The sequence below is a fragment of the Schistocerca gregaria genome, chromosome 4, assembly GCF_023897955.1.
Source record: "Schistocerca gregaria isolate iqSchGreg1 chromosome 4, iqSchGreg1.2, whole genome shotgun sequence".
Classification (NCBI taxonomy): Eukaryota; Metazoa; Arthropoda; class Insecta; order Orthoptera; family Acrididae; genus Schistocerca; species Schistocerca gregaria.
In genome coordinates, this window is record NC_064923.1 from 21,464,561 (window position 1) to 21,486,456 (window position 21,896).

Below are 21,896 nucleotides of genomic sequence, written 5' to 3' on the forward strand. Positions count from 1 at the left end.
TTGCATCGGGATTGAATACAACAGTCACCATGCGCTCTTTCCTCCATGGGAGTAATGTCTCAAAGAGTCTACGCTTTGATCGTTCCCTAGAAGACCAGTAGTAGTTGCCGATGCACATCTGGAGGCATTCTGTAATCTGTGGACGATCAGAGTGTTGATGAAACACTGAAATTGCATCGGGATTGAATACAGCAGTCACCATGCGCCCTTTCCTCCATGGGAGTAATGTCTCAAACAGTCTACGCTTTGATCGTTCCCTGGAAGGGCAGTAGTAGTTTCCGATGCACATCTGGTGGCATTCTGTAATCTGTGGACTATCTGAGTGTTGATGAAACACAGATATTGCATCGGGATGGAATACAACAGTCACCATGCGCACTTTCCTCCATTGGAGTAATGTCTCAAACAGTCTACGCTTTGATCGTTCCCTAGAAGACAAGTAGTAGTTTCCGATGCACATCTGTAGGCATTCTGTAATCTGTGGACTATCAGAGTGTAGATGAAACCAAAATTGCATCGGGATTGAATACAACAGTCACCATGCGCACTTTCCTCCATGGGAGTAATTTCCAAAACAGTCTACTCTTTGATCGTTCCCAGGAAGACCAGTAGTAGTTTCCGATGCACATCTGGAGGCATTCTGTAATCTGTGGACTATCAGAGTGTAGATGAAACCAAGATTGCATCCGGATTGAATACAACAGTCACCATGCGCACTTTCCCCCATGGGTGTAATTACCCAAACAGTCTACGCTTTGATCGTTCCCAGGAAGACCAGTAGTAGTTTCTGATGCACATCTGGAGGCATTCTGTAATCTGTGGACTATCAGAATGTTGATGAAACACAGAAATTGCATCAGGACTGAATACAACAGTCACCATGCGCACTTTCCTCCATGGGAGTAATGTCTCAAACAGTCTACGTTTCGATCGTTCCCAGGAAGAACAGTAGTAGTTTCCGATGCACATCTGGAGGCATTCTGTAATCTGTGGACAATCAGAGTGTTGATGAAACACAGAAATTGCATCGGGATTGAACACAACAGTCACCAGGCACACTTTCCTCCATGGGAGTAATGTCTCAAACAGTCTACGCTTTGATCGTTCCCTGGAAGACCACTAGTAGTTTCCGATGCACATCTGGAGGCATTCTGTAATCTGTGGACTATCTGAGTGTTGATGAAACACAGATATTGCATCGGGATGGAATACAACAGTCACCATGCGCACTTTCCTCCATGGGAGTAATGTCTCAAACAGTCTACGCTTTGATCGTTCCCTAGAAGACAAGTAGTAGTTTCCGATGCACATCTGTAGGCATTCTGTAATCTGTGGACTATCAGAGTGTAGATGAAACCAAAATTGCATCGGGATTGAATACAACAGTCACCATGCGCACTTTCCTCCATGGGAGTAATTTCCAAAACAGTCTACTCTTTGATCGTTCCCAGGAAGACCAGTAGTAGTTTCCGATGCACATCTGGAGGCATTCTGTAATCTGTGGACTATCAGAGTGTAGATGAAACCAAGATTGCATCCGGATTGAATACAACAGTCACCATGCGCACTTTCCCCCATGGGAGTAATTACTCAAACAGTCTACGCTTTGATCGTTCCCAGGAAGACCAGCAGTAGTTTCTGATGCACATCTGGAGGCATTCTGTAATCTGTGGACTATCAGAATGTTGATGAAACACAGAAATTGCATCAGGACTGAATACAACAGTCACCATGCGCACTTTCCTCCATGGGAGTAATGTCTCAAACAGTCTACGCTTTGATCGTTCCCAGGAAGAACAGTAGTAGTTTCCGATGCACATCTGGAGGCATTCTGTAATCTGTGGACAATCAGAGTGTTGATGAAACACAGAAATTGCATCGGGATTGAACACAACAGTCACCAGGCACACTTTCCTCCATGGGAGTAATGTCTCAAACAGTCTACGCTTTGATAGTTCCCTGGAAGACCACTAGTAGTTTCCGATGCACAACTGGAGGCATTCTGTAATCTGTGGACCTGCAAAGTGTTGATAAAACACAGAAATTGCATCGGGATTGAATACAACAGTCACCATGCGCACATTCCTCCATGGGAGTAATGTCTCAAACAGTCTACGCTTTGATCGTTCCCTAGGAGACTAGTAGTAGTTTCCGATGCACATCTGGAGGCATTCTGTAATCTGTGGACTATCAGAGTGTTGATGAAACCAAAATTGCATCGCGATTGAATACAACTGTCACCATGCGCACTTTAATCCATGGGAGTAATTTCCCAAACAGTCTACGCTTTGATCGTCCCAGGAAGACCAGTAGTAGTTCCCGATGCACATCTGGAGGCATTCTGTAATCTGTGGACTATCAAAGTGTTGATGAAACACAGAAATTGCATCGGGATTGAATACAACAGTCACCATGCGCACTTTCCTCCGTGGGGGTAATGTCTTAAACAGTCTACGCTTTGATCGTTCCCTGGAAGACCAGTAGTAGTTTCCGATCTACATCTGGAGCCATTCGTTAATCTGTGGACTATCAGAGTGTTGATGAAACACAGTAATTGCATCGGGATTGAATAAAACATTCACCATGCGCACTTTCCTCAATGGGCGTAATGTCTCAAACAGTCTACGCTTTGATCGTTCCCTGGAAGACCAGTAGTAGTTTCCGATGCACATCTGGAGGCATTCTGTAATCTGTGGACTATCAGTATGTTGAGGAAACACAGAAATAGCATCGGGATTGAATACAACAGTCACCATGCGCACTTTCCTCCATGGGAGTAATGTCTCAAACAGTCTACGCTTTGATCGTTCCCTGGATGACCAGTAGTAGTTTCCGATGCACATCTGGAGGCATTCTGTAATCTGTGGACTATCTGAGTGTTGCTGAAACACAGAATTTGCATCGGGATTGAATACAACAGTCACCATGCGCTCTTTCCTCCATGGGAGTAATGTCTCAAAGAGTCTACGCTTTGATCGTTCCCTAGAAGACCAGTAGTAGTTGCCGATGCACATCTGGAGGCATTCTGTAATCTGTGGACTATCAGAGTGTTGATGAAACACTGAAATTGCATCGGGATTGAATACAGCAGTCACCATGCGCCCTTTCCTCCATGGGAGTAATGTCTCAAACAGTCTACGCTTTGATCGTTCCCAGGAAGACCAGCAGTAGTTTCTGATGCACATCTGGAGGCATTCTGTAATCTGTGGACTATCAGAATGTTGATGAAACACAGAAATTGCATCAGGACTGAATACAACAGTCACCATGCGCACTTTCCTCCATGGGAATAATGTCTCAAACAGTCTACGCTTTGATCGTTCCCAGGAAGAACAGTAGTAGTTTCCGATGCACATCTGGAGGCATTCTGTAATCTGTGGACAATCAGAGTGTTGATGAAACACAGAAATTGCATCGGGATTGAATACAACAGTCACCATGCGCACTTTCCTCGATGGGGGTAATGTCTCAAACCGTCTACGCTTTGATCGTTCCCTGGAAGACCAGTAGTAGTTTCCGATGCACATCTGGAGCCATTCTGTAATCTGTGGACTATCAGAGTGTTGATGAAACACAGTTATCGCATCGGGACTGAATACAACAGTCACCAAGCGCACTTTCCTCCATGCGAGTAATATCTCAAACAGCCTACGCTTTGATCGTTCCCTGGAAGACCAGTAGTAGTTTCCGATGCACATCTGGAGCCATTCTGTAATCTGTGGACTATCTGAGTGTTGATGAAACACAGAAATTGCATCGGGATTGAATACAACAGTCACCATGCGCACTTTCCTCCATGTGGGTTATGTCTCAAAGAGACTACGCTTTGATCGTTCCCTGGAAGACCAGTAGTAGGTTCCGATGCACATCTGGAGGCGTTCTGTATTCTGTGGACTATCTGAGTGTTGATAAAACACAGAAATTGCATCGGGATTGAACACAACAGTCACCAGGCACACTTTCCTCCATGGGAGTAATGTCTCAAACAGTCTACGCTTTGATCGTTCCCTGGAAGACCACTAGTAGTTTCCGATGCACATCTGGAGGCATTCTGTAATCTGTGGACCTGCAAAGTGTTGATGAAAAACAGAAATTGCATCGGGATTGAATACAACAGTCACCATGCGCACATTCCTCCATGGGAGTAATGTCTCAAACAGTCTACGCTTTGATCGTTCCCTAGGAGACCAGTAGTAGTTTCCGATGCACATCTGGAGGCATTCTGTAATCTGTGGACTATCAGAGTGTTGATGAAACCAAAATTGCATCGCGATTGAATACAACAGTCACCATGCGCACTTTCCTCCATGGGAGTAATTTCCCAAACAGTCTACGCTTTGATCGTCCCAGGAAGACCAGTAGTAGTTTCCGATGCACATCTGGAGGCATTCTGTAATCTGTGGACTATCAGAGTGTTGATGAAACACAGAAATTGCATCGGGATTGAATTCAACAGTCACCATGCGCACTTTCCTCCATGGGGGTAATGTCTTAAACAGTCTACGCTTTGATCGTTCCCTGGAAGACCAGTAGTAGTTTCCGATCTACATCTGGAGCCATTCGTTAATCTGTGGACTATCAGAGTGTTGATGAAACACAGTAATTGCATCGGGATTGAATAAAACAGTCACCATGCGCACTTTCCTCAATGGGAGTAATGTCTCAAACAGTCTACGATTTGATCGTTCCCTGGAAGACCAGTAGTAGTTTCCGATGCACATCTGGAGGCATTCTGTAATCTGTGGACTATCAGTATGTTGATGAAACACAGAAATTGCATCGGGATTGAATACAACAGTCACCATGCGCACTTTCCTCCATGGGAGTAATGTCTCAAACAGTCTACGCTTTGATCGTTCCCTTGATGACCAGTAGTAATTTCCGATGCACATCTGGAGGCATTCTGTAATCTGTGGACTATCTGAGTGTTGCTGAAACACAGAATTTGCATCGGGATTGAATACAACAGTCACCATGCGCTCTTTCCTCCATTTGAGTAATGTCTCAAAGAGTCTACGCTTTGATCGTTCCCTAGAAGACCAGTAGTAGTTGCCGATGCACATCTGGAGGCATTCTGTAATCTGTGGACTATCAGAGTGTTGATGAAACACAGAAATTGCATCGGGATTGAATACAGCAGTCACCATGCGCCCTTTCCTCCATGGGAGTAATGTCTCAAACAGTCTACGCTTTGATCGTTCCCTGGAAGGCCAGTAGTAGTTTCCGATGCACATCTGGAGGTATTCTGTAATCTGTGGACTATCTGAGTGTTGATGAAACACAGATATTGCATCGGGATGGAATACAACAGTCACCATGCGCACTTTCCTCCATGGGAGTAATGTCTCAAACAGTCTACGCTTTGATCGTTCCCTAAAAGACAAGTAGTAGTTTCCGATGCACATCTGTAGGCATTCTGTAATCTGTGGACTATCAGAGTGTAGATGAAACCAAAATTGGATCGGGATTGAATACAACAGTCACCATGCGCACTTTCCTCCATGGGAGTAATTTCCAAAACAGTCTACTCTTTGATCGTTCCCAGGAAGACCAGTAGTAGTTTCCGATGCACATCTGGAGGCATTCTGTAATCTGTGGACTATCAGAGTGTAGATGAAACCAAGATTGCATCCGGATTGAATACAACAGTCACCATGCGCACTTTCCCCCATGGGAGTAATTACCCAAACAGTCTACGCTTTGATCGTTCCCAGGAAGACCAGCAGTAGTTTCCGATGCACATCTGGAGGCATTCTGTAATCTGTGGACTATCAGAGTGTTGATGAAACACAGAAATTGCATCGCGATTGAATACAACAGTCACCATGCGCACTTTCCTCCATGGCAGTAATGTCTCAAACAGTCTACGCTTTGATCGTACCCTGGAAGACCAGTAGTAGTTTCCGATCCACATCTGCAGGCATTCTGTAATCTGTGGACCATCAGAGTATTGATAAAACACAGAAATTGCATCGGGATTGAATACAACAGTCACCATGCGCTTTTTCCTCCATGGGAGTAATGTCTCAAACAGTCTACGCTTTGATCGTTCCCTAGGAGACCAGTAGTAGTTTCCGATGCACATCTGGAGTCATTCTGTAATCTGTGGACTATCAGAGTGTTGATGAAACCAAATATGCATCGGGATTGAATACAACAGTCACTATGCGCACTTTTCTCCATGGGAGTAATTTCCCAAACAGTCTACGCTTTGATCGTTCCCAGGAAGACCAGTAGTAGTTTCCGATGCACATCTGGAGGCATTCTGCAATCTGTGGACTATCAGAGTGTTGATGAAACACATAAATTGCATCGGGATTGAATACAACAGTCACCATGCGCAATTTCCTCCATGGGGGTAATGTCTCAAACAGTCTACGCTTTCATCGTTCCCTGGAAGACCAGTAGTAGTTTCCGATGCACAACTGGAGGCATTCTGTAATTTGTGGACTATCAGTATGTTGATGAAACACAGAAATTGCGTCGGGATTGAATACAACAGTCACCATGCGCACTTTCCTCCATGGGAGTAATGTCTCAAACAGTCTACGGTTTGATCGTTCCCTGGAAGACCAGTACTAGTTTCCGATGCACATCTGGAGGCATTCTGTAATCTGTGGACTATCAGAGTGTTGATGAAACACAGAAATTGCATCGGGATTGAATACAGCAGTCACCATGCGCACTTTCCTCCATGGGAGTAATGTCTCAAACAGTCTACGCTTTGATCGTTCCCTGGAAGGCCAGTACTAGTTTCCGATGCACATCTAGAGGCATTCTGTAATCTGTGGACTATCTGAGTGTTGATGAAACACAGATATTGCATTGGGATTGAATACAACTGTCGCCACGCGCACTTTCCTCCATGGGGGTAATGTCTCAAACAGTCTACGCTTTGATCGTTCCCTGGAAGACCAGTAGTAGTTTCCGATGCATATCTGGAACCATTCTGTAATCTGTGGACTATCAGAGTGTTGATGAAACACAGTAAGTGCATCGGGATTGACTACAACAATCACCATGCGCACTTTCCTCCATGGTAGTAATGTCTCAAACAGTCTACGCTTTCATCGTTCCCAGGAAGACCAGTAGTAGTTTCCGATGCACATCTGGAGGCATTCTGTAATCTGTGGACTATCTGAGTGTTGATGAAACACAGAAATTGCATCGGGATTGAATACAACAGTCACCATGCGCTCTTTCCTCCATGGGAGTAATGTCTCAAACAGTCTACGCTTTGATCGTTCCCTGGAAGACCAGTAGTAGTTTCCGATGCACATCTGGAGGCATTCTGTAATCTGTGGACTATCAGAGTGTTGATGAAACACAGTAAGTGCATCGGGATTGAGTACAACAATCACCATGCGCACTTTCCTCCATGGGAGTAATGTCTCAAACAGTCTGCGCTTTCATCGTTCCCAGGAAGACCAGTAGTAGTTTCCGATGCACATCTGGAGGCATTCTGTAATCTGTGGACTATCTGAGTGTTGATGAAACACAGAAATTGCATCGGGATTGAATACAACAGTCACCATGCGCTCTTTCCTCCATGGGAGTAATGTCTCAAAGAGTCTACGCTTTGATCGTTCCCTAGAAGACCAGTAGTAGTTTCCGATGCACATCTGGAGGCATTCTGTAATCTGTGGACTATCTGAGTGTTGCTGGAACACGGAATTTGCATTGGGATTAAATACAACAGTCACCAAGCGCTCTTTCCTCCATGGGAGTAATGTCTCAAAGAGTCTACGCTTTGATCGTTCCCTAGAAGACCAGTTGTAGTTTCCGATGCACATCTGGAGGCATTCTGTAATCTGTGGACTATCAGAGTGTTGATGAAACACAGAAATTGCATCGGGATTGAATACAGCAGTCACCATGCGCACTTTCCTCCATGGGAGTAATTTCTCAAAGAGTCTACGCTTTGATCGTTCCCAGGAAGACCAGTAGTAGTTTCCGATGCACATATGGAGGCATTCTGTAATCTGTGGACTATCAGAGAGTAGATGAAACCAAAATTGCATCGGGATTGAATACAACAGTCACCATGCGCATATTCCCCCATGGGAGTAATGTCCCAAACAGTCTACGCTTTGATCGTTCCCAGGAAGACCAGTAGTAGTTTCCGATGCAAATCTGGAGGCATTCTGTAATCTGTGGACTATCAGAGTGTTGATGAAACACAGAAATTGCATCGCGATTGAATACAACAGTCACCATGCGCACTTTCCTCCATGGGAGTAATGTCTCAAACAGTCTACGCTTTGATCGTACCCTGGAAGACCAGTAGTAGTTTCCGATGCACATCTGCAGGCATTCTGTAATCTGTGGACTATCAGAGTATTGATAAAACACAGAAATTGCATCGGGATTGAATACAACAGTCACCATGCGCACTTTCCTCCATGGCAGTAATGTCTCAAACAGTCTACGCTTTGATCGTTCCCTGGAAGACCAGTAGTAGTTTCCGATGCACATCTGGAGGCATTCCGTAATCTGTGGACTATCTGAGTGTTGCTGAAACGCGGAATTTGCATCGGGATTGAATACAACAGTCACCATGCGCTCTTTCCTCCATGGGAGTAATGTCTCAAAGAGTCTACGCTTTGATCGTTCACTAGAAGACCAGTAGTAGTTTCCGATGCACATCTGGAGGCATTCTGTTATCTGTGGACTATCAGAGTGTTGATGAAACACAGAAATTGCATCGGGATTGAATACAGCAGTCACCATGCGCACTTTCCTCAATGGGAGTAATGTCTCTAACAGTTTACGCTTTGATCGTTCAATGGAAGACGAGTAGTAGTTTCCGATGCACATCTGGAGGCATTCTGTAATCTGTGGACTATCTGAGTGTTGATGAAACACAGAAATTGCATCGGGATTGAATACAACAGTCACCATGCGCTCTTTCCTCCATGGGAGTAATTTCTCAAACAGTCTACGCTTTGATCGTTCCCAGGAAGACCAGTAGTTGTTTCCGATGCACATATGGAGGCATTCTGTAATCTGTGGACTATCAGAGAGTAGATGAAACCAAAATAGCATCGGGAATGAATACAACAGTCACCATGCGCATATTCCCCCATGGGAGTAATGTCCCAAACAGTCTACGCTTTAATCGTTCCCAGGAAGACCAGTAGTAGTTTCCCATGCACATCTGGAGGCATTCTGTAATCTGTGGCTATCAGAGTGTTGATGAAACACAGAAATTGCATCGCGATTGAATACAACAGTCACCATGCGCACTTTCCTCCATGGGAGTAATGTCTCAAACAGTCTACGCTTTGATCGTACCCTGGAAGACCAGTAGTAGTTTCCGATGCACATCTGCAGGCATTCTGTAATCTGTGGACTATCAGAGTATTGATAAAACACAGAAATTGCATCGGGATTGAATACAACAGTCACCATGCGCACTTTCCTCCATGGGGGTAATGTCTCAAACTGTCTACGCTTTCATCGTTCCCTGGAAGACCAGTAGTAGTTTCCGATGCACAACTGGAGGCATTCTGTAATCTGTGGACTATCAGTATGTTGATGAAACACAGAAATTGCATCGGGATTGAATACAACAGTCACCATGCGCACTTTCCTCCATGGGAGTAATGTCTCAAACAGTCTACGCTTTGATCGTTCCCTGGAAGACCAGTAGTAGTTTTCGATGCACATCTGGAGGCATTCTGTAATCTGTGGACTATCTGAGTGTTGCTGAAACACGGAATTTGCATCGGGATTGAATACAACAGTCACCATGCGCTCCTTCCTCCATGGGAGTAATGTCTCAAAGAGTCTACGCTTTGATCGTTCACTTGAAGACCAGTAGTAGTTTCCGATGCACATCTCGAGGCATTCTGTTATCTGTGGACTATCAGAGTGTTGATGAAACACAGAAATTGCATCGGGATTGAATACAGCAATCACCATGCGCACTTTATTCCATGGGAGTAATGTATCAAACAGTCTACGCTTTGATCGTTCCCTGGAAGGCCAGTACTAGTTTCCGATGCACATCTAGAGGCATTCTGTAATCTGTGGACTATCTGAGTGTTGATGAAACACAGATATTGCATTGGGATTGAATACAACTGTCACTATGCGCACTTACCTCCATGGGAGTAATGTCTCAAACATTCTACGCTTTGATCGTTCCCTAGAAAACAAGTAGTAGTTTCCGATGCACATCTGTAGGCATTCTGTAATCTGTGGACTATCAGAGTGTAGATGAAACCAAAATTGCATCGGGATTGAATACAACAGTCACCATGCGCACTTTCCTCCATAGGAGTAATTTCGCAAACAGTCTACAGTTTGATCGTTCCCAGGAAGACCAGTAGTAGTTTCCGATGCACAGCTGGAGGCATTCTGTAATCTGTGGACTATCAGAGTGTAGATGAAACCATAATTGCATCGGGATTGAATACAACAGTCACCATGAGCACTTTCCCCCATGGGAGTAATTTCCCAAAGAGTCTACGCTTTGATCGTTCCCAGGAAGACCAGTAGTAGTTTCCGATGCACATCTGGAGGCATTCTGTAATCTGTGGACTATCAGAGTGTTGATGAAACACAGAACTTGCATTGCGATTGAATACAACAGTCATCATGCACACTTTCCTCCATGGGAGTAGTGTCTCAAACAGTCTACGCTTTGATCGTACCCTGGAAGACCAGTAGTAGTTTCCGATGCACATCTGCAGGCATTGTGTAATCTGTGGACTATCAGAGTGTTGATGAAATCAAAATTGCATCGGGATTGAATACAACAGTCACCATGCGCACTTTCCACCATGGGAGTAATTTCCCAAACAGTCTACGCTTTGATCGTTCCCAGGAAGACCAGTAGTAGTTTCCGATGCACATCTGGAGGCATTCTGTAATCTGTGGACTATCAGAGTGTTGATGAAACACAGAAATTGCATCGGGATTGAATACAACAGTCACCACGCGCACTTTCCTCCATGGGGGTAATGTCTCAAACAGTCTACGGTTTGATTGTTCCCTGGAAGACCAGTAGTAGTTTCCGATGCATATCTGGAGCCATTCTAAAATCTGTGGACTATCAGAGTGTTGATGAAACACAGTAAGTGCATCGGGATTGAGTACAACAATCACCATGCGCAGTTTCCTCCATGGGAGTAATGTCTCAAACAGTCTACGCTTTCATCGTTCCCAGGAAGACCAGTAGTAGTTTCCGATGCACATCTGGATGCATTCTGTAATCTGTGGACTATCAGAATGTTGATGAAACACAGAAATTGCATCGGGATTGAATACAACAGTCACCATGCGCACTTTCCTCCATGGGAGTAATGTCTCTAACAGTTTACGCTTTGATCGTTCCCTGGAAGACCAGTAGTAGTTTCCGATGCACATCCGGAGGCACTATGTAATCTGTGGACTATCTGAGTGTTGATGAAACACAGAAATTGCATCGGGATTGAATACAACAGTCACCATGCGCTCTTTCCTCCATGGGAGTAATGTCTCAAAGAGTCTACGCTTTGATCGTTCCCTAGAAGACCAGTAGTAGTTTCCGATGCACATCTGGAGGCATTCTGGAATCTGTGGACTATCTGAGTGTTGCTGGAACACGGAATTTGCATCGGGATTGAATACAACAGTCACCATGCGCTCTTTCCTCCATGGGAGTAATGTCTCAAAGAGTCTACGCTTTGATCGTTCCCTAGAAGACCAGTAGTAGTTTCCGATGCACATCTGGAGGCATTCTGTAATCTGTGGACTATCAGAGTGTTGATGAAACACAGAACTTGCATTGCGATTGAATACAACAGTCACCATGCACACTTTCCTCCATGGTAGTAATGTCTCAAACAGTCTACGCTTTGATCGTACCCTGGAAGACCAGTAGTAGTTTCCGATGCACATCTGCAGGCATTCTGTAATCTGTGGAGTATCAGAGTATTGATATAACACAGAAATTGCATCGGGATTTAATACAACAGTCACCATGCGCTCTTTCCTCCATGGGAGTAATGTCTCAAACAGTCTACGCTTTGATCGTTCCCTAGGAGACCAGTAGTAGTTTCTGATGCACATCTGGAGGCATTCTGTAATCTGTGGACTATCAGAGTGTTGATGAAATCAAAATTGCATCGGGATTGAATACAACAGTCACCATGCGCACTTTCCTCCATGGGAGTAATTTCCCAAACAGTCTACGCTTTGATCGTTCCCAGGAAGACCAGTAGTAGTTTCCGATGCACATCTGGAGGCATTCTGTAATCTGTGGACTATCAGAGTGTTGATGAAACACAGAAATTGCATCGGGATTGAATACAACACTCACCACGCGCACTTTCCTCCATGGGGGTAATGTCTCAAACAGTCTACGCTTTGATCGTTCCCTGGAAGACCAGTAGTAGTTTCCGATGCATATCAGGAACCATTCTGTAATCTGTGGACTATCAGAGTGTTGATGAAACACAGTAAGTGCATCGGGATTGAGTACAACAATCACCATGCGCACTTTCCTCCATGGGAGTAATGTCTCAAACAGTCTACGCTTTCATCGTTCCCAGGAAGACCAGTAGTAGTTTCCGATGCACATCTGGAGGCATTCTGTAATCTGTGGACTATCTGAGTGTTGATGAAACACAGAAATTGCATCGGGATTGAATACAACAGTCACCATGCGCTCTTTCCTCCATGGGAGTAATGTCTCAAAGAGTCTACGCTTTGATCGTTCCCTAGAAGACCAGTAGTAGTTTCCGATGCACATCTGGAGGCATTCTGTAATCTGTGGACTATCTGAGTGTTGCTGGAACACGGAATTTGCATCGGGATTGAATACAACAGTCACCATGCGCTCTTTCCTCCATGGGAGTAATGTCTCAAAGAGTCTACGCTTTGATCGTTCCCTAGAAGACCAGTAGTAGTTTCCGATGCACATCTGGAGGCATTCTGTAATCTGTGGACTATCAGAGTGTTGATGAAACACAGAAATTGCATCGGGATTGAATACAGCAGTCACCATGCGCACTTTCCTCCATGGGAGTAATTTCTCAAACAGTCTACGCTTTGATCGTTCCCAGGAAGACCAGTAGTAGTTTCCGATGCACATCTGGAGGCATTCTGTAATCTGTGGACTATCAGAGTGTTGATGAAACACAGAAATTGCATCGGGATTGAATACAACAGTCACCATGCGCACTTTCCCCCATGGGAGTAATGTCCCAAACAGTCTACGCTTTGATCGTTCCCAGGAAGACCAGTAGTAGTTTCCGATGCACATCTGGAGGCATTCTGTAATCTGTGGACTATCAGAGTGTTGATGAAACACAGAAATTGCATCGCGATTGAATACAACAGTCACCATGCGCACTTTCCTCCATGGGAGTAATGTCTCAAACAGTCTACGCTTTGATCGTACCCTGGAAGACCAGTAGTAGTTTCCGATGCACATCTGCAGGCAGTCTGTAATCTGTGGACTATCAGAGTATTGATAAAACACAGAAATTGCATCGGGATTGAATACAACAGTCACCATGCGCACTTTCCTCCATGGGGGTAATGTCTCAAACAGTCTACGCTTTCATCGTTCCCTGGAAGACCAGTAGTAGTTTCCGATGCACAACTGGAGGCATTCTGTAATCTGTGGACTATCAGAGAGTAGATGAAACCAAAATTGCATCGGGATTGAATACAACAGTCACCATGCGCTCTTTCCTCCATGCGAGTAATGTCTCAAAGATTCTACGCTTTGATCGTTCACTAGAAGACCAGTAGTAGTTTCCGATGCACATCTGGAGGCATTCTGTTATCTGTGGACTATCAGAGTGTTGATGAAACACAGAAATTGCATCGGGATTGAATACAGCAGTCACCATGCGCACTTTCCTCAATATGAGTAATGTCTCAAACAGTCTACGCTTTGATCGTTCCCTGGAAGGCCAGTACTAGTTTCCGATGCACATCTAGAGGCGTTCTGTAATCTGTGGACTATCTGAGTGTTGATGAAACACAGATATTGCATTGGGATTGAATACAACTGTCACCATGCGCACTTACCTCCATGGGAGTAATGTCTCAAACATTCTACGTTTTGATCGTTCCCTAGAAGACAAGTAGTGGTTTCCGATGCACATCTGTAGGCATTCTGTAATCTGTGGTCTATCAGAGTGTAGATGAAACCAAAATTGCATCGGGATTGAATACAACAGTCACCATGCGCACTTTCCTCCATAGGAGTAATTTCGCAAACAGTCTACAGTTTGATCGTTCCCAGGAAGACCAGTAGTAGTTTCCGATGCACATCTGGAGGCATTCTGTAATCTGTGGACTATCAGAGTGTAGATGAAACCAAAATTGCATCGGGATTGAATACAACAGTCACCATGAGCACTTTCCCCCATGGGAGTAATTTCCCAAAGAGTCTACGCTTTGATCGTTCCCAGGAAGACCAGTAGTAGTTTCCGATGCACATCTGGAGGCATTCTGTAATCTGTGGACTATCAGAGTGTTGATGAAACACAGAACTTGCATTGCGATTGAATACAACAGTCACCATGCACACTTTCCTCCATGGGAGTAGTGTCTCAAACAGTCTACGCTTTGATCGTACCCTGGAAGACCAGTAGTAGTTTCCGATGCACATCTGCAGGCATTGTGTAATCTGTGGACTATCAGAGTGTTGATGAAATCAAAATTGCATCGGGATTGAATACAACAATCACCATGCGCACTTTCCTCCATGGGAGTAATGTCTCAAACAGTCTACGCTTTCATCGTTCCCAGGAAGACCAGTAGTAGTTTCCGATGCACATCTGGATGCATTCTGTAATCTGTGGACTATCAGAATGTTGATGAAACTCAGAAATTGCATCGGGATTGAATACAACAGTCACCATGCGCACTTTCCTCCATGGGAGTAATGTCTCTAACAGTTTACGCTTTGATCGTTTCCTGGAAGACCAGTAGTAGTTTCCGATGCACATCTGGAGGCATTCTGTAATCTGTGGACTATCTGAGTGTTGATGAAACACAGAAATTGCATCGGGATTGAATACAACAGTCACCATGCGCTCTTTCCTCCATGGGAGTAATGTCTCAAAGAGTCTACGCTTTCATCGTTCCCTAGAAGACCAGTAGTAGTTTCCGATGCAGATCTGGAGGCATTCTGGAATCTGTGGACTATCTGAGTGTTGCTGGAACACGGAATTTGCATCGGGATTGAGTACAACAGTCACCATTCGCTCTTTCCTCCATGGGAGTGATGTCTCAAAGAGTCTACGCTTTGATCGTTCCCTAGAAGACCAGTAGTAGTTTCCGATGCACATCTGGAGGCATTCTGTAATCTGTGGACTATCAGAGTATTGATAAAACACAGAAATTGCATCGGGATTGAATACAACTGTCACCATGCGCTCTTTCCTCCATGGGAGTAATGTCTCAAACAGTCTACGCTTTGATCGTTCCCTAGGAGACCAGTAGTAGTTTCTGATGCACATCTGGAGGCATTCTGTAATCTGTGGACTATCTGAGTGTTGATGAAACACAGATGTTGCATCGGGATTGAATACAACAGTCGCCATGCGCTCTTTCCTCCATGGGAGTAATGTCTCAAACAGTCTACGCTTTGATCGTTCCCTAGAAGACAAGTAGTACTTTAAGATGCACATCTGGAGGCATTCTGTAATCTGTGGACTATCAGAGTGTCGATGAAACCAAAATTACATCGGGATTGAATACAACAGTCACCATGCGCACTTTCCTCCATGGGAGTAATTTCCCAAATAGTCTACGCTTTGATCGTTCCCAGGAAGACCAGTAGTAGTTTCCGATGCACATCTGGAGGCATTCTGTAATCTGTGGACTATCAGAGTGTTGATGAAACACAGAAATTGCATCGTGATTGAATACAACATTCACCATGCGCACTTTCCTCCATGGGAGTAATGTCTCAAACAGTCAACGCTTTGATCGTTCCCTGGAAGACCAGTAGTAGTTTCCGATGCACATCCGGAGGCATTCTGTAATCTGTGGACTATCAGAGTGTTGATGAAACATAGAAATTGCATCGGGATTGAATACAACAGTCACCATGCGCACTTTCCTCCATCGGAGTAATGTCTCAAACAGTCTACGCTTTGATCGTTCCCTGGAAGACCAGTAGTAGTTTCCGATGCACATCTGGAGGCATTCTGTAATCTGTGGACTATCTGAGTGTTGATGAAACACAGAAATTGCATCGGGATTGAATACAACAGTCACCATACGTACTTTCCTCCATGGCAGTAATGTCTCAAACAGTCTACGCTTTAATCGTTCCCTGGAAGACCACTAGTAGTTTACGATGCACATCTGGAGGCAATCTGTAATCTCTGGACCTTCAAAGTGTTGATGAAAGACAGAAATTGCATCGGGATTGAATACAACAGTCACCATGCGCACATTCCTCTATGGGAGTAATGTCTCAAACAGTCTACGCTTTGATCGTTTCCTGGAAGACCAGTAGTAGTTTCCGATGCACATCTGGAAGCATTCTGTAACCTGTGGACTATCAGAGTCTTGATGAAACCAAAATTGCATCGGGATTGAGTACAACAGTCACCATGTGCACTTTCCTCCATGGGAGTAATTTCCCATACAGTCTACGCTTTGATCGTTCCCAGGAAGACCAGTAGTATTTTCCGATGCACATCTGGAGGCATTCTGTAACCTGTGGACTATCAGAGTGTTGATGAAGCACAGAAATTGCAACGGGATTGAATACAACAGTAACCATGCGCACTTTCCTCCATTGGAGTAATGTCTCAAACAGTCTACGCTTTGATCGTTCCCTGGAAGACCAGTAGTAGTTTCCGATGCACATCTGGAGCCATTCGTTAATCTGCGGACTATTAGAGTGTTGATGAAACACAGAAATTGCATCGGGATTGAATACAACAGTCACCATGCATGCCCACTTTCCTCCATGGGAGTAATGTCTCAAACAGTCTGCGCTTTCATCGTTCCCTGGAAGACAATAGAAGTTTCCAATGCACATCTGGAGGCATTCTGCAATCTGTGGACTATCAGAGTGTTGATGAAACACAGAAATTGCATCGGGATTGAATACAACAGCCACGACGCGCACTTACCACCATAGAAGTAATGTCTCAAACAGTATACGCTTTGATCGTATCCGAGAAGACCAGTAGTAGTTTCCGATGCACATCTGGTGACATTCTGTAATATGCGGACTATCAGACTGTTGATGAAACCAAAATTGCATCGGGATTGAATACAACAGTCACCATGCGCAGTTTCCTCCATGGGAGTAATGTCTCAAACCGTCTACGTTTTGATCGTTCCCTGGAAGACCAGTAGTAGTTTCCGATGCACATCTGGAGGCATTCTGAAAACTGTGGACTATCAGAGTTTGATGAAACACAGAAATTGCATCACGATTGAATACAACAGTCACCATGCGCACTTTCCTCCATGGGAGAAATGTCTCAAACAGTCTACGCTTCGATCGTTCCCTCGAAGACGAGTAGTAGTTTCCGATGCACATCTGGAGGCATTCTGTAATCTGCGGACTATCAGAGTGTTGATGAAACACAGTAATTGCATCGGGATTGAATACAACAGTCACCATGCGCACTTTCCTCCATGGGAGTAATGTCTCAAACGGTCTACGCTTTGATCGTCCCCTTGATGACAAGTAGTAGTTTCCGATGTACATCTCTACGCATTCTGTAATCTGTGGACAATCAGAGTTTTGATGAAACACAGAAATTGCATCGGGATTGAATACAACAGTCATCATGCGCACTTTTCGCCATGGGTGTATTGTCTCAAACAGTCTACGCTTTCATCGTTCCCTGGAAGACCAGTAGTAGTTTCCGATGCACATCTGGAGGCATTCTGTAATCTGTGGACTATCAGAGTGTTGATGAAACACAGAAATTGCATCGGGATTGAATACAGCAGTCACCATGCGGACTTTTCTCCATGGGAGTAATGTCTCAAACAGTCTACGCTTTGATCGTTCCCTGGAAGACCAATAGTAGTTTCCGATGCACATCTGGAGGCATTATGTAATCTGTGGACTATCTGAGTGTTGATGAAACACAGATGTTGCATCGGGATTGAATACAACAGTCGCCATGCGCTCTTTCCTCCATGGGAGTAATGTCTCAAACAGTCTACGCTTTGATCGTTCCCTAGAAGACAAGTAGTACTTTAAGATGCACATCTGGAGGCATTCTGTAATCTGTGGACTATCAGAGTGTAGATGAAACCAAAATTACATCGGGATTGAATACAACAGTCACCATGCGCACATTCCTCCATGGGAGTAATTTCCCAAACAGTCTACGCTTTGATCGTTCCCAGGAAGACCAGTAGTAGTTTCCGATGCACATCTGGAGGCATTCTGTAATCTGTGGACTATCAGAGTGTTGATGAAACACAGAAATTGCATCGGGATTGAATACAACATTCACCATGCGCACTTTCCTCCATGGGAGTAATGTCTCAAACAGTCAACGCTTTGATCGTTCCCTGGAAGACCAGTAGTGGTTTCCGATGCACATCCGGAGGCATTCTGTAATCTGTGGACTATCAGAGTGTTGATGAAACATAGAAATTGCATCGGGATTGAATACAACAGTCACCATGCGCACTTTCCTCCATCGGAGTAATGTCTCAAACAGTCTACGCTTAGATCGTTCCCTGGAAGACCATTAGTAGTTTCCGATGCACATCTGGAGCCATTCGTTAATCTGCGGACTATGGGAGTGTTAATGAAACACAGTAATTGCATCGGGATGGAATACAACAGTCACCATGCGCACTTTCCTCCATGGGAGTAATGTATCAAACAGTCTACGCTTTCAACGTTCCCTGGAAGACCAGTAGTAGTTTCCGATGCACATCTGGAGGCATTCTGTAATCTGTGGACTATCAGATTGTTGATGAAACACAGAAATTGCATCGGGATTGAATACATTAGTCAAAATGCGTATTTTCCTCCATGGGAGTAATGTCTCAAACAGTCTACGCTTTGATCGTTCACTGGAAGACAGGTAGTAGTTTCCGATGCACATCTGGAGGCATTCTGTAATCTGTGGACTATCTGAGTGTTGATGAAACACAGAAATTGCATCGGGATTGAATACAACAGTCACCATACGTACTTTCCCCCATGGCAGTAATGTCTCCAACAGTCTACGCTTTAATCGTTTCCTGGAAGACCACTAGTAGTTTACGATGCACATCTGGAGGCATTTTGTAATCTCTGGACCTTCAAAGTGTTGATGAAAGACAGAAATTGCATCGGGATTGAATACAACAGTCATCATGCGCACTTTTCGCCATGGGAGTAATGTCTCAAACAGTCTACGCTTTGATCGTTTCCTGGAAGACCAGTAGTAGTTTCCGATGCACATCTGGAGGCATTCTGTAATCTGTGGACTATCAGAGTGTTGATGAAACACAGAACTTGCATTGCGATTGAATACAACAGTCACCATGCACACTTTCCTCCATGGGAGTAGTGTCTCAAAGAGTCTACGCTTTGATCGTACCCTGGAAGACCAGTAGTAGTTTCCGATGCACATCTGCAGGCATTGTGTAATCTGTGGACTATCGGAGTGTTGATGAAATCAAAATTGCATCGGGATTGAATACAACAATCACCATGCGCACTTTCCTCCATGGGAGTAATGTCTCAAACAGTCTACGCTTTCATCGTTCCCAGGAAGACCAGTAGTAGTTTCCGATGCACATCTGGATGCATTCTGTAATCTGTGGACTATCAGAATGTTGATGAAACTCAGAAATTGCATCGGGATTGAATACAACAGTCACCATGCGCACTTTCCTCCATGGGAGTAATGTCTCTAACAGTTTACGCTTTGATCGTTTCCTGGAAGACCAGTAGTAGTTTCCGATGCACATCTGGAGGCATTCTGTAATCTGTGGACTATCTGAATGTTGATGAAACACAGAAATTGCATCGGGATTGAATACAACAGTCACCATGCGCTCTTTCCTCCATGGGAGTAATGTCTCAAAGAGTCTACGCTTTCATCGTTCCCTAGAAGACCAGTAGTAGTTTCCGATGCACATCTGGAGGCATTCTGGAATCTGTGGACTATCTGAGTGTTGCTGGAACACGGAATTTGCATCGGGATTGAGTACAACAGTCACCATGCGCTCTTTCCTCCATGGGAGTGATGTCTCAAAGAGTCTACGCTTTGATCGTTCCCTAGAAGACCAGTAGTAGTTTCCGATGCACATCTGGAGGCATTCTGTAATCTGTGGACTATCAGAGTATTGATAAAACACAGAAATTGCATCGGGTTTGAATACAACTGTCACCATGCGCTCTTTCCTCCATGGGAGTAATGTCTCAAACAGTCTACGCTTTGATCGTTCCCTAGGAGACCAGTAGTAGTTTCTGATGCACATCTGGAGGCATTCTGTAATCTGTGGACTATCTGAGTGTTGATGAAACACAGATGTTGCATCGGGATTGAATACAACAGTCGCCATGCGCTCTTTCCTCCATGGGAGTAATGTCTCAAACAGTCTACGCTTTGATCGTTCCCTAGAAGACAAGTAGTACTTTAAGATGCACATCTGGAGGCATTCTGTAATCTGTGGACTATCAGAGTGTCGATGAAACCAAAATTACATCGGGATTGAATACAACAGTCACCATGCGCACTTTCCTCCATGGGAGTAATTTCCCAAACAGTCTACGCTTTGATCGTTCCCAGGAAGACCAGTAGTAGTTTCCGATGCACATCTGGAGGCATTCTGTAATCTGTGGACTATCAGAGTGTTGATGAAACACAGAAATTGCATCGGGATTGAATACAACATTCACCATGCGCACTTTCCTCCATGGGAGTAATGTCTCAAACAGTCAACGCTTTGATCGTTCCCTGGAAGACCAGTAGTAGTTTCCGATGCACATCCGGAGGCATTCTGTAATCTGTGGACTATCAGAGTGTTGATGAAACATAGAAATTGCATCGGGATTGAATACAACAGTCACCATGCGCACTTTCCTCCATCGGAGTAATGTCTCAAACAGTCTACGCTTTGATCGTTCCCTGGAAGACCAGTAGTAGTTTCCGATGCACATCTGGAGGCATTCTGTAATCTGTGGACTATCTGAGTGTTGATGAAACACAGAAATTGCATCGGGATTGAATACAACAGTCACCATACGTACTTTCCTCCATGGCAGTAATGTCTCAAACAGTCTACGCTTTAATCGTTCCCTGGACGACCACTAGTAGTTTACGATGCACATCTGGAGGCAATCTGTAATCTCTGGACCTTCAAAGTGTTGATGAAAGACAGAAATTGCATCGGGATTGAATACAACAGTCACCATGCGCACATTCCTCTATGGGAGTAATGTCTCAAACAGTCTACGCTTTGATCGTTTCCTGGAAGACCAGTAGTAGTTTCCGATGCACATCTGGAAGCATTCTGTAACCTGTGGACTATCAGAGTCTTGATGAAACCAAAATTGCATCGGGATTGAGTACAACAGTCACCATGCCCACTTTCCTCCATGGGAGTAATGTCTCAAACAGTCTACGCTTTCATCGTTCCCTGGAAGACAATAGAAGTTTCCAATGCACATCTGGAGGCATTCTGCAATCTGTGGACTATCAGAGTGTTGATGAAACACAGAAATTGCATCGGGATTGAATACAACAGCCACGACGCGCACTTACCACCATAGAAGTAATGTCTCAAACAGTATACGCTTTGATCGTATCCGAGAAGACCAGTAGTAGTTTCCGATGCACATCTGGTGACATTCTGTAATATGCGGACTATCAGACTGTTGATGAAACCAAAATTGCATCGGGATTGAATACAACAGTCACCATGCGCAGTTTCCTCCATGGGAGTAATGTCTCAAA